The 12,917-nt window shown below is 58.1% G+C and overlaps 1 protein-coding gene across 2 annotated transcripts in view; it reads left to right on the forward strand.

The window, feature by feature from the left end:
- LOC147117500 (ubiquitin-conjugating enzyme E2 E1-like) overlaps positions 1-12,917 on the forward strand; it is a 121,853-nt gene that overhangs the window by 59,373 nt on the left and 49,563 nt on the right. The window lies entirely within an intron of this gene.

Raw genomic sequence — 12,917 nt, forward strand, 5'->3', positions numbered from 1 at the left:
CAATCAAAAGTTATAGAGCGTACCTATGCATATGTTATATCAAAAGAAAGCTCATCATTAGGGGACTCTTGTAGGCGTATTTACCTTTTGCTCCGACAAAAATTGTGCCGACAGTCGGACAAAAATTGTGCCGACGGTATCCAAAAAATGTTCAAAATTCCTCTCATTATCTGCTCATTTGCATCGAGTGGGGCGGGCCATCCTACAGTTGAATGACGTGATGAATGACCCATCGTACAGTTCAGTGACCTGACGGTTGACCAATCGGTGCGTGTGCGGGCGGGCCTTATCATTCTGAACCGAGGTGAGTCGCCGCCATCTTGATTCCAAACTTTTCATTTCTTTTTCCCACTTTCTGCGTGTTTCTTTTCAAATCTACATTTCCAGCAAAAAAAAAGTTGCTTTTAAAACAAACACTGTTTTTTTAAAAAGTTAATTAATTTGTAAATCTTTTCTCTAACCTCTATAATTCTCCTACCTTTCACCGTTTTTCCAGGCCCGGGGCCTAGGCTTCTCCAACTGCCAGCAGCGCAACTCTAGTCCCAGGCTCCCGGCCTAGACAGAGACAAACACTGGCAGAGGGGAGAGGGTGTGCTGCCTCAGCTCCATTCCCGGGGTCAGTAGGTGGGGAGGCTTCAAAAGCAACTGGGGTAGGTCGCAAGCCCCGAATAATAATCTGAAGATCCTGTGTTTGCAGCTGAGGACATTTCTTCTGCTGACAGCCCCAGGTTAACGGCAGCCATCTTTGTCAAGGAGGGCGAAAAGTTTCAGTGCGACGCCATTTTGATTCAGAGTGTAACAGAGTGCCTGCGCGGCCATCTTAGTACAGGAACATAGAGTGGGTGGGGCTTCTGTGCTCCAAATCGGGTCCTGGTGACCGAGACAGACAATCGACTGTGTGGGCAGGGCCTAATCTTTCCAACTGAAAAGCAAGCGGCGGCCATTGTTTGTGATACAACACACTGAGAGGTGACGACCCCTTTTTTCATAAAAAGATTGGTGAGGTTGTAAAGTGTATGTTATAGAAAGATTTACCAAAATGTTTCATAAGTACTTTAAGTTTCATGTTCCCCCGCGCCCTTGCTCCCCCCCCCCCGCGCCCTTGCTCCCCCCCCGCGCCCTTGCTCCCCCCGCGCCCTTGCTCCCCCCCCGCGCCCTTGCTCCCCCCCCGCGCCCTTGCTCCCCCCCCCGCGCCCTTGCTCCCCCCCCGCGCCCTTGCTCCCCCCCCCGCGCCCTTGCTCCCCCCCCCGCGCCCTTGCTCCCCCCCCCGCGCCCTTGCTCCCCCCCCCCGCGCCCTTGCTCCCCCCCCCGCGCCCTTGCTCCCCCCCCCGCGCCCTTGCTCCCCCCCCCCTCCCCCCCCCGCGCCCTTGCTCCCCCCCCGCGCCCTTGCTCCCCCCCCCGCGCCCTTGCTCCCCCCCCCCGCGCCCTTGCTCCCCCCCCCGCGCCCTTGCTCCCCCCCCCGCGCCCTTGCTCCCCCCCCCGCGCCCTTGCTCCCCCCCGCGCCCTTGCTCCCCCCCCGCGCCCTTGCTCCCCCCCCGCGCCCTTGCTCCCCCCCCCGCGCCCTTGCTCCCCCCCCCGCGCCCTTGCTCCCCCCCCGCGCCCTTGCTCCCCCCCCGCGCCCTTGCTCCCCCCCCCGCGCCCTTGCTCCCCCCCCCGCGCCCTTGCTCCCCCCCCCGCGCCCTTGCTCCCCCCCCCGCGCCCTTGCTCCCCCCCCCGCGCCCTTGCTCCCCCCCCGCGCCCTTGCTCCCCCCCCCGCGCCCTTGCTCCCCCCCCGCGCCCTTGCTCCCCCCCCCGCGCCCTTGCTCCCCCCCCCGCGCCCTTGCTCCCCCCCCCGCGCCCTTGCTCCCCCCCCCGCGCCCTTGCTCCCCCCCCCCGCGCCCTTGCTCCCCCCCCCGCGCCCTTGCTCCCCCCCCGCGCCCTTGCTCCCCCCCCCGCGCCCTTGCTCCCCCCCCCGCGCCCTTGCTCCCCCCCCGCGCCCTTGCTCCCCCCCCCGCGCCCTTGCTTCCCCCCCCCGCGCCCTTGCTTCCCCCCCCGCGCCCTTGCTTCCCCCCCCGCGCCCTTGCTTCCCCCCCCGCGCCCTTGCTTCCCCCCCCGCGCCCTTGCTTCCCCCCCCGCGCCCTTGCTTCCCCCCCCGCGCCCTTGCTTCCCCCCCCGCGCCCTTGCTTCCCCCCCCGCGCCCTTGCTTCCCCCCCCGCGCCCTTGCTTCCCCCCCCCGCGCCCTTGCTTCCCCCCCCGCGCCCTTGCTTCCCCCCCCGCGCCCTTGCTTCCCCCCCCGCGCCCTTGCTTCCCCCCCCCGCGCCCTTGCTTCCCCCCCGCGCCCTTGCTTCCCCCCCCGCGCCCTTGCTTCCCCCCCGCGCCCTTGCTTCCCCCCCCGCGCCCTTGCTTCCCCCCCGCGCCCTTGCTTCCCCCCCCGCGCCCTTGCTTCCCCCCCCGCGCCCTTGCTTCCCCCCCGCGCCCTTGCTTCCCCCCCCGCGCCCTTGCTTCCCCCCCCGCGCCCTTGCTTCCCCCCCCGCGCCCTTGCTTCCCCCCCCGCGCCCTTGCTTCCCCCCCCGCGCCCTTGCTTCCCCCCCCGCGCCCTTGCTTCCCCCCCCGCGCCCTTGCTTCCCCCCCCGCGCCTTGCTTCCCCCCCCGCGCCCTTGCTTCCCCCCCCCGCGCCCTTGCTTCCCCCCCCGCGCCCTTGCTTCCCCCCCCCGCGCCCTTGCTTCCCCCCCCCGCGCCCTTGCTTCCCCCCCCGCGCCCTTGCTTCCCCCCCCGCGCCCTTGCTTCCCCCCCCGCGCCCTTGCTTCCCCCCCCGCGCCCTTGCTTCCCCCCCGCGCCCTTGCTTCCCCCCCCGCGCCCTTGCTTCCCCCCCCGCGCCCTTGCTTCCCCCCCGCGCCTTGCTTCCCCCCCCGCGCCCTTGCTTCCCCCCCGCGCCCTTGCTTCCCCCCCCGCGCCCTTGCTTCCCCCCCCGCGCCCTTGCTTCCCCCCCCGCGCCCTTGCTTCCCCCCCCGCGCCCTTGCTTCCCCCCCCGCGCCCTTGCTTCCCCCCCCGCGCCCTTGCTTCCCCCCCCGCGCCCTTGCTTCCCCCCCCGCGCCCTTGCTTCCCCCCCCGCGCCCTTGCTTCCCCCCCCGCGCCCTTGCTTCCCCCCCCGCGCCCTTGCTTCCCCCCCCCGCGCCCTTGCTTCCCCCCCCCGCGCCCTTGCTTCCCCCCCCGCGCCCTTGCTTCCCCCCCCGCGCCCTTGCTTCCCCCCCCGCGCCCTTGCTTCCCCCCCCGCGCCCTTGCTTCCCCCCCCGCGCCCTTGCTTCCCCCCCCGCGCCCTTGCTTCCCCCCCCGCGCCCTTGCTTCCCCCCCCGCGCCCTTGCTTCCCCCCCGCGCCCTTGCTTCCCCCCCCGCGCCCTTGCTTCCCCCCCCGCGCCCTTGCTTCCCCCCCCGCGCCCTTGCTTCCCCCCCCGCGCCCTTGCTTCCCCCCCCGCGCCCTTGCTTCCCCCCCCGCGCCCTTGCTTCCCCCCCCGCGCCCTTGCTTCCCCCCCGCGCCCTTGCTTCCCCCCCGCGCCCTTGCTTCCCCCCCCGCGCCCTTGCTTCCCCCCCCGCGCCCTTGCTTCCCCCCCCGCGCCCTTGCTTCCCCCCCCGCGCCCTTGCTTCCCCCCCGCGCCTTGCTTCCCCCCCGCGCCCTTGCTTCCCCCCCGCGCCCTTGCTTCCCCCCCCGCGCCCTTGCTTCCCCCCCCGCGCCCTTGCTTCCCCCCCCGCGCCCTTGCTTCCCCCCCCGCGCCCTTGCTTCCCCCCCCGCGCCCTTGCTTCCCCCCCCGCGCCCTTGCTTCCCCCCCCGCGCCCTTGCTTCCCCCCCCGCGCCCTTGCTTCCCCCCCCGCGCCCTTGCTTCCCCCCCCGCGCCCTTGCTTCCCCCCCCGCGCCCTTGCTTCCCCCCCCGCGCCCTTGCTTCCCCCCCGCGCCTGCTTCCCCCCCGCGCCCTTGCTTCCCCCCCCGCGCCCTTGCTTCCCCCCCCCGCGCCCTTGCTTCCCCCCCCGCGCCCTTGCTTCCCCCCCCGCGCCCTTGCTTCCCCCCCCGCGCCCTTGCTTCCCCCCCCGCGCCCTTGCTTCCCCCCCCGCGCCCTTGCTTCCCCCCCCGCGCCCTTGCTTCCCCCCCCGCGCCCTTGCTTCCCCCCCCGCGCCCTTGCTTCCCCCCCCCGCGCCCTTGCTTCCCCCCCCGCGCCCTTGCTTCCCCCCCCGCGCCCTTGCTTCCCCCCCCGCGCCCTTGCTTCCCCCCCGCGCCCTTGCTTCCCCCCCCGCGCCCTTGCTTCCCCCCCCGCGCCCTTGCTTCCCCCCCCCGCGCCCTTGCTTCCCCCCCCGCGCCCTTGCTTCCCCCCCCGCGCCCTTGCTTCCCCCCCCGCGCCCTTGCTTCCCCCCCCGCGCCCTTGCTTCCCCCCCCCCCCCGCGCCCTTGCTTCCCCCCCCGCGCCCTTGCTTCCCCCCCCGCGCCCTTGCTTCCCCCCCCGCGCCCTTGCTTCCCCCCCGCGCCCTTGCTTCCCCCCCGCGCCCTTGCTTCCCCCCCCGCGCCCTTGCTTCCCCCCCCGCGCCCTTGCTTCCCCCCCGCGCCCTTGCTTCCCCCCCGCGCCCTTGCTTCCCCCCCCCGCGCCCTTGCTTCCCCCCCCGCGCCCTTGCTTCCCCCCCCGCGCCCTTGCTTCCCCCCCCGCGCCCTTGCTTCCCCCCCGCGCCCTTGCTTCCCCCCCGCGCCCTTGCTTCCCCCCCCGCGCCCTTGCTTCCCCCCCCGCGCCCTTGCTTCCCCCCCCGCGCCCTTGCTTCCCCCCCCGCGCCCTTGCTTCCCCCCCGCGCCCTTGCTTCCCCCCCCGCGCCCTTGCTTCCCCCCCGCGCCCTTGCTTCCCCCCCCGCGCCCTTGCTTCCCCCCCCCGCGCCCTTGCTTCCCCCCCGCGCCCTTGCTTCCCCCCCCGCGCCCTTGCTTCCCCCCCCGCGCCCTTGCTTCCCCCCCCGCGCCCTTGCTTCCCCCCCGCGCCCTTGCTTCCCCCCCCGCGCCCTTGCTTCCCCCCCCGCGCCCTTGCTTCCCCCCCCGCGCCCTTGCTTCCCCCCCCGCGCCCTTGCTTCCCCCCCCCGCGCCCTTGCTTCCCCCCCGCGCCCTTGCTTCCCCCCCCGCGCCCTTGCTTCCCCCCCGCGCCCTTGCTTCCCCCCCCGCGCCCTTGCTTCCCCCCCGCGCCCTTGCTTCCCCCCCCGCGCCCTTGCTTCCCCCCCCGCGCCCTTGCTTCCCCCCCCGCGCCCTTGCTTCCCCCCCCGCGCCCTTGCTTCCCCCCCCGCGCCCTTGCTTCCCCCCCCGCGCCCTTGCTTCCCCCCCCCGCGCCCTTGCTTCCCCCCCCGCGCCCTTGCTTCCCCCCCCGCGCCCTTGCTTCCCCCCCCGCGCCCTTGCTTCCCCCCCCGCGCCCTTGCTTCCCCCCCCGCGCCCTTGCTTCCCCCCCCGCGCCCTTGCTTCCCCCCCCGCGCCCTTGCTTCCCCCCCCGCGCCCTTGCTTCCCCCCCCGCGCCCTTGCTTCCCCCCCCGCGCCTTGCTTCCCCCCCCGCGCCCTTGCGTCCCCCCCCGCGCCCTTGCGTCCCCCCCCGCGCCCTTGCGTCCCCCCCCGCGCCCTTGCGTCCCCCCCCGCGCCCTTGCGTCCCCCCCCGCGCCCTTGCGTCCCCCCCCGCGCCCTTGCGTCCCCCCCCGCGCCCTTGCGTCCCCCCCCGCGCCCTTGCGTCCCCCCCCGCGCCCTTGCGTCCCCCCCCGCGCCCTTGCGTCCCCCCCCGCGCCCTTGCGTCCCCCCCCGCGCCCTTGCGTCCCCCCCGCGCCCTTGCGTCCCCCCCCGCGCCCTTGCGTCCCCCCCCCGCGCCCTTGCGTCCCCCCCCGCGCCCTTGCGTCCCCCCCCGCGCCCTTGCGTCCCCCCCGCGCCCTTGCGTCCCCCCCCGCGCCCTTGCGTCCCCCCCCGCGCCCTTGCGTCCCCCCCCGCGCCCTTGCGTCCCCCCCCGCGCCCTTGCGTCCCCCCCGCGCCCTTGCGTCCCCCCCGCGCCCTTGCGTCCCCCCCGCGCCCTTGCGTCCCCCCCCGCGCCCTTGCTTCCCCCCCCGCGCCCTTGCTTCCCCCCCCGCGCCCTTGCCTTCCCCCCCGCGCCCTTGCTTCCCCCCCCGCGCCCTTGCTTCCCCCCCCCGCGCCCTTGCTTCCCCCCCCCGCGCCCTTGCTTCCCCCCCCCGCGCCCTTGCTTCCCCCCCCGCGCCCTTGCTCCCCCCCCCCCGCGCCCTTGCTCCCCCCCCCCCGCGCCCTTGCTCCCCCCCCCCCCGCGCCCTTGCTCCCCCCCCCCCGCGCCCTTGCTCCCCCCCCCCCCCGCGCCCTTGCTCCCCCCCCCCCGCGCCCTTGCTCCCCCCCCCCCCGCGCCCTTGCTCCCCGTTCTCGCTCTCCCACCAACAACATGCCCTCAAAAGACCCTCGGCATCGCCGAGCACTTCAGCTAGTATATATATGCAACAGTAGAATTTGTAATCCAAGATACCCTTTAAAGATAGCATTTTTCTATAACAAACCACAATCTGAATTATGTGGAGCAATCTGTTGTATCACATTTACCTGATATGATGGAAGTTTTGAAGGTTTAGGTATTAATATTACTGTACTTGGAATTTACAGGTAGCGAAACACTGAATATAGAATTTGATTCTCTTGTTCAGTAAATATCCCAAGCCCTTATTTGTAAGACCACCCCCCCCCCTCCCCTTCAAAGCTATTGGTGACAATTTAACTCTTGCATATATTAAATGAATTAGAATTCTATTAAATCTCTGTTATAAAGTATATGTAATTTTTAATGGTACTATATGGAACATTCATCATTGTATACTGCATTTATAATACACAAAATCATGGACTCCCAAAGTTTGTCATAATGAGACTAGAATCCACAATGTGAGGGGGGGGGGGTGGGGGGCGGGGGAGAAACGTTTTTAAAACTTTCTCTATTGACTTATCTGAATTTCATTATATACCTACTGCTTGTAATACAAATACATTCTTGATGCAACTAATTATGGCCCTATCTAATATAGTTGGGATGTGAATTGGCGTGGCCATTCCTTTTAAGCTATTTAAAAATGCTATCTGTTATGGTGAACCAGTCCATGAAATGATATATTCAGCTTCAGAAAGGGTGGGTGGTTAGATTCATACCACAGTGTAGTACTGCACCCACCATATTTACCATATCCTCCCAGGTTCTAATCCTGTTGTGTGTTGAGGAAGCTGCAGCGACAGTAGGCCTGCTGCAATTGTCTTGACACCCTTTAGGCTAGGGGGGGGGGAAACAGAAGGCAAGATTTTTACTCCTGATTGCTGTCTAATGACTAATACCATGATGATACCAGCCTTTTTGTTTAAAAAAGAAACTTAATTTGCTCTGAACCCATTCTGTTTACAAAGTGTTTTGATGACTCATTATCAATATTGTCTGTGTTGTAAAGAATAACAAATAGTTGTTTGGGAGGTTAAACTGGTAATTCCCTCCTGCGGTTATGCTGATATCTTGAAACTGCTCAAAGTAACCAGCAGTAGTGATGAAAATGTTGCTCTGCTATTGTGGGAATTTCTAGCTGCATAGCTGAAAGTATTATTGTACACCAGGGATTGTTTTTGAAACCTGTAGACAAAACTGTAGTGTTGCCAAATATATGCAGTTATTGGTCTAGGATGTAGTTGTGTAACAATTAATAAACTTGTAACCAATTTTAGCATTTTGCTATAATAAACCATATTTGTCATCAATAAAGCAAATACAATAAGTTTAAATCTATGATAAACTATTCATAAAGGACAGGAGTAAGTGCCTTGATATGTGTTATTCCTTCCCCACCACCCCAAATTATTGTGATTTAGTGGAGGATATGCCAAACTAGTGGGTAGCTGGTGAGAGCTATATTGTGTCTTCATCCCTGGTCTCCAGACCACTGCCATGCCATGTTTGCACTGCAAATTGCTGGAACATCAATCCAATAACTGCGCAGCGATGTAAATGTCGCATGTGGGACCTTGTGAATGTCATGTGCAATGGTGTATCTCCTTGATTAATGAAGGAAGAGGATAGAGAAAGAAACGGAGCGAAAGACGGAGAAGAAAATAGGGTGAATTAGGGTTAAATGCAATAGAGACAGAGGAATGAAGAGGGAAAGAAAGTAAGTGGGTTGAGAGAGACAGTTGTTTGTGAATTGTTGTTTTGGTCCTTGAAAAGTTAATGGTTGAATGGCAGGGTAGGTGTGAAATGTACAAACATTCTTGATCCATGAAGTATCGGAACAGTGAAACACCCAATGCATAGGACTTGCAAGACAAAAAAGACCACGGTCCATCTAGTTTGTCTTCTACCATCATGGTAGTCGCGTGATGCAATGATAATGGAGTTATTGACTAATCATAGCATTCAATTTCTATCAATCAGTTTACAATAGACGCAGAGATGACACGAGGAAAACTCCATTGGTGTGGAACTTTTGGAACCTTTTTCCTCCCAAGCATATTAACTTCCTGCATGTCACATGCTGTATCCCAAAATGTTATTTTCTAATTCTATCTATCTAATTTGCATTTGAATGAGTGACCCTCTTCTAAGTGTAGGAACAGCTTGGTGTCCTAAAATTTAATGCCTTCTGACACTAGCAAGAGTGTGAATGACGAGTCTGGCACCAAAAGACTGCCAAGGCCGATTAAAAAGAATAAAACACCTCTGGAACAATTCACTGCCCGCTGTAGTGAGACTCCATAACTTCATTGTTCCCTTTCTGGGCCTCCAAGGTTGAGTGTCATATCAGGAACATAATTACATTATTATCAGGGTCCTCTATGATATTAATTACCAGCCCTAAATGGTTGTGGTGAGAATAATTTGGAATAATGTCGTACATCCAGCAAGTTCATAAACTCCATGGTGAGGACAAACTTTTATCGGCTTTGGCGAGGCTAATGGCGGAAATCAGCCGGCAATTTTTTACTCTGGAAATTGCTGGATTTTTTGCGACTTAATAATGCCAAGTGTCATTAATGCTAATAGTGTAACTTCCCAGCAATTTCTGGTCCAAAAATTGTAAATTTAAACTTTTAAACTTATAAAATATCTAATCCTTCTTTAGGGAAAAACAAAATTGTTTTTGGAGCGGCCTGCAGCGGTCCCTTTTAAGAACTGCTGGTTAGGTCACTCGTGTCAGGGATCAATCCATCCATTGATGCATTAAAATCAGGTCAGGGTCCTACAATGGGCATATGACCTCAATTTAAATACTTAAAGAAGCCTGTTACAGGCAGGAATGGTGGTTGCCCATTTTGAGGCTGCTTAAAAATTGATCAGGTAGCTACTGGGTGGGAGGTACTTATTTTTCAAATTTTCGTTTGCTTACCACCGTGACTCTTCCAATGTAAACGGGGTGGTAGGTATCTGAAAATTGGCCCCATTGATTCTTGTTGGCAAAGCCCCCCAAAGCCTTCCCACCATCTACAAGGCACAAGTCAGGTGTGTGATGGAACACTCTCCACTTGCCTAGATGAATGGAGCTCCAACAACACAAGAAACTCGATACCATCCAGGACAAAGCAGTCCGCTTGATTGGCTCTCCATCCACCAATTTAAACATTCACTCCCTCTACCACCGGCGTACCGTGGCTGCAGTGTGTACCATCTACAAGATGCACTGCAGCAACTTGCCAAGGCTTCTTCGGCAGCACTTCCCAAACCCGCGACCTCTTCCACCTAGAAGGATAAGGGCAGCAGGCGCATGGGAACACTTGTCAACTCCAAGATCCGCACCATCCTGACTTGGAAGTATATCGCCGTCCATTCATCGTCGCTGGGTCAAAATCCTGGAACTCCCTCCCTAACAGCACTATGGGAATACCTTCACCACACGGACTGCAGCGGTTCAAGGCGGCGGCTCACCACCGCCTTTTCAAGGGCAACTAGGGATGGGCAATAAATGCTGGCCATGCCAGCGACGCCCACATCCCAGGAACAAATTAAAAGAAAATTTGGTTCTACAGGTGATAACTGCCTTTATAGTAGCCGTGATTCATGAATGAGCCTAGGCAGTGAATTTTGATAGACGGTCCAACCACAATAATTCTATTCTCACCCAACACCCAAATAAGCACACTTTCTAGCAGGGGTCACTGGATAGCACCTAGGAATGGGAACTCTGGCTGATCTTTTTCATTTACTCCCTAGACTAGGAATGCTGAACCAGCACATGCTACAGAGGTATTTATATATCAGTATTACATTTTCTCTTTGACACTTCAGTGGTGTTTTTTCTGGATTAGATCTGACACTGAGTACCTAGCAGTTCCCAACTACTAAGAATTGTCTTAAAACCAACCAGTAGCCTAGCAAGAAGCTTACAGACTTCAACAGGGAACTTGCACAAATTCCTAAAACTACTATAACAAGTGAAGGAGCAATATCATTCCTCATTTTCCTGAGGAATCAAAGTAACTTATAGGTGTGTACATGTCTATCAGGGTTGACTTGCTGGCGTATATGAAATACTGCAAAGTGTGAGGTTATGCACTTTGGCAGGAAAAATCATAGAGCAAGTTATTATCTTAATGACAAGAAACTGGAAAGTACTGCAGTACAAAGGGATCTGGGGGTCCTGGTGCACGAAACACAAAAAGTTAGTATGCAGGTGCAGCAGGTGATCAAGAAGGCCAATGGAATGTTGGCTTTTATTGCTAGGGGGATGGAATATAAAAACAGGGAGGTATTGCTGCAGTTGTACAAGGTATTGGCGAGACCACACCTAGAATACTGCATACAGTTTTGGTGTCCATACTTAAGAAAAGACATACTTGCTCTCGAGGCAGTACAAAGAAGGTTCACTTGGTTAATCCCGGGGATGAGGGGGTTGACATATGAGGAGAGGTTGAGTAGATTGGGACTCTACTCATTGGAGTTCAGAAGAATGAGAGGCGATCTTATTGAAACATATAAGATTGTGAAGGGGCTTGATCGGGTGGATGCGGTGATGATGTTCCCAATGATGGGTGAAACTAGAACTAGGGGGCATAATCTTAGAATAAGGGGCTGCTCTTTCAAAACTGAGATGAGGAGAAACTTCTTCACTCAGAGGGTGGTAGGTCTGTGGAATTTGCTGCCCCAGAGAGCTATGGAAGCTACATCATTAAATAAATTTAAAACAGAAATAGAGAGTTTCCTAGAAGTAAGGGGAATTAGGGGTTACGGGGAGCGGGCAGGAAATCGGACATGAGGCTAGGTTCGGATTGGTCATGGCCCTGTGGGTGGCGGAGCGGGCCCAGGGGCCGTGTAGCCTGGTCCTGCTCCTACTACTTGTGTTCTAATTCTGTGTTAGATTTCAGGAGATGGTTCTATTCACAGGGATTAGTGGAGACCTCTGGAACAGGCTGCCAGCTAGGAGTCCTTCAAGAGTAAATTGGGCCTGTTCCTGGCTGGGGTGGAGATCGCCTTTACAGAAGGTAAGTACTGTAGGAAATACAGGGACAGAGTGATCTCCTGGACGAGTTTCGATCGCCTAGATGGGTCGGAGAGGAAATTCCCAGATATTTTTTCTCCCAAATTGGCACATTGGGTTTTTTATCTGGTTTTTCGCCTCTCCCGGGAGATCACATGGGTTTGGGTGGGATGGAGAGTGAAAGTAGATTTGAGGTTAGGATCAGATCAGCCATGATCTTATTGAATGGCGGAGCAGGCTAGAGGGGCCGATTGGCCTACTCCTGCTCCTATTTCTTATGTTCTATCAGGGTGCTAAGATTCCCTGCAAGTTTAATGTAATATTTCATATTCATGATGAGCAGCTTCAAGTTGGTTGCTTATATTTGTATATAACTGAACTTGGAATATCCAAAGTAAGCTTATATGGCTTAAATGCACAGTAAAATCTAATAAATCCCTAATTTTAGCTTGGGTGTTTTGGGTAAAAATAAAATTGAATAAAGGGTGTTGTAAGTTGTCTGATATATTTAGATGTCACAACAGCTACCGGCTTACACAACTGATTTAAATCTCTTCCTTCTCGAGTATCTATTCTAGAGAGCCGATGGGTATGAAACCATTTCCCTGTTGTCTTGGCTTGCCTGCAGGATCAGACCTTGAAGTTGGATCACAGAAGGGAAAAATGATCTTTCCCCTGGGACCCTACTGGATAAATTGAATATCCTGTCTGCCTGGCAGGCAACTCCACAGTAATACGTTTCAATTTATTTTGACTATTTCTTCAATTTAGAATCTCATTTTAAGGTATTGCACATTTTTGGAAAAAGTAAAATAATTTTTATACTGATTTATCAAATCTGGAGGCAGCAGCCTATTTTGACCTTGATAGCTTAATTAATGAATAATAAAAGGTTTCACTTGTAATCATTCCTTTCACTTTTATAACAAATGAAGTGGGTCAAACAAGTTAACTAATTGAAGGATGCAGTAATCCATTAATAATCAAGTTTGTACAACACGAACAGCTTTCCACAAATCTATACAGAAATCTGATCATCAGTAATCTGTTCCTCAACGGTTATTTATTATAACATTGTGCCTGCCATGTGCCCAGCTGAATGTTCATGTAGCTACTATTGGTTAATAGATTTTGTGTAGTGATATTGTGGGCATGTAGTTCCTGAAGAAAGTTTCAGTTCACTTTTTTTTATTAGTAAAGACAGAAGTGGTGTGGTGGGACCAGAGTGCACCAAGCGTTGTAATTGCACAGATCACAAACGACTGACCCTTCCGGGTGAAAGGAGGAGCAACATGGGAAATCGTTAGGTGGTCAGTCCTGAAAGGGATGCAGCTATTTAATTGTGATATGTGTGGTTATAGGCTGTTTCTAAAGTATTTACGGGGCAAAATAAGTGGCTGACAAAAATAAGTTAGTGACAAAGCAACTATGGAGGCAGGAAGTGGAGTAAGTGAT

Source organism: Somniosus microcephalus, chromosome 5 (genome assembly GCF_052327205.1).
Source record: "Somniosus microcephalus isolate GS21.2 chromosome 5, FLI_Smic_1.0, whole genome shotgun sequence".
NCBI classification, from domain to species: Eukaryota; Metazoa; Chordata; class Chondrichthyes; order Squaliformes; family Somniosidae; genus Somniosus; species Somniosus microcephalus.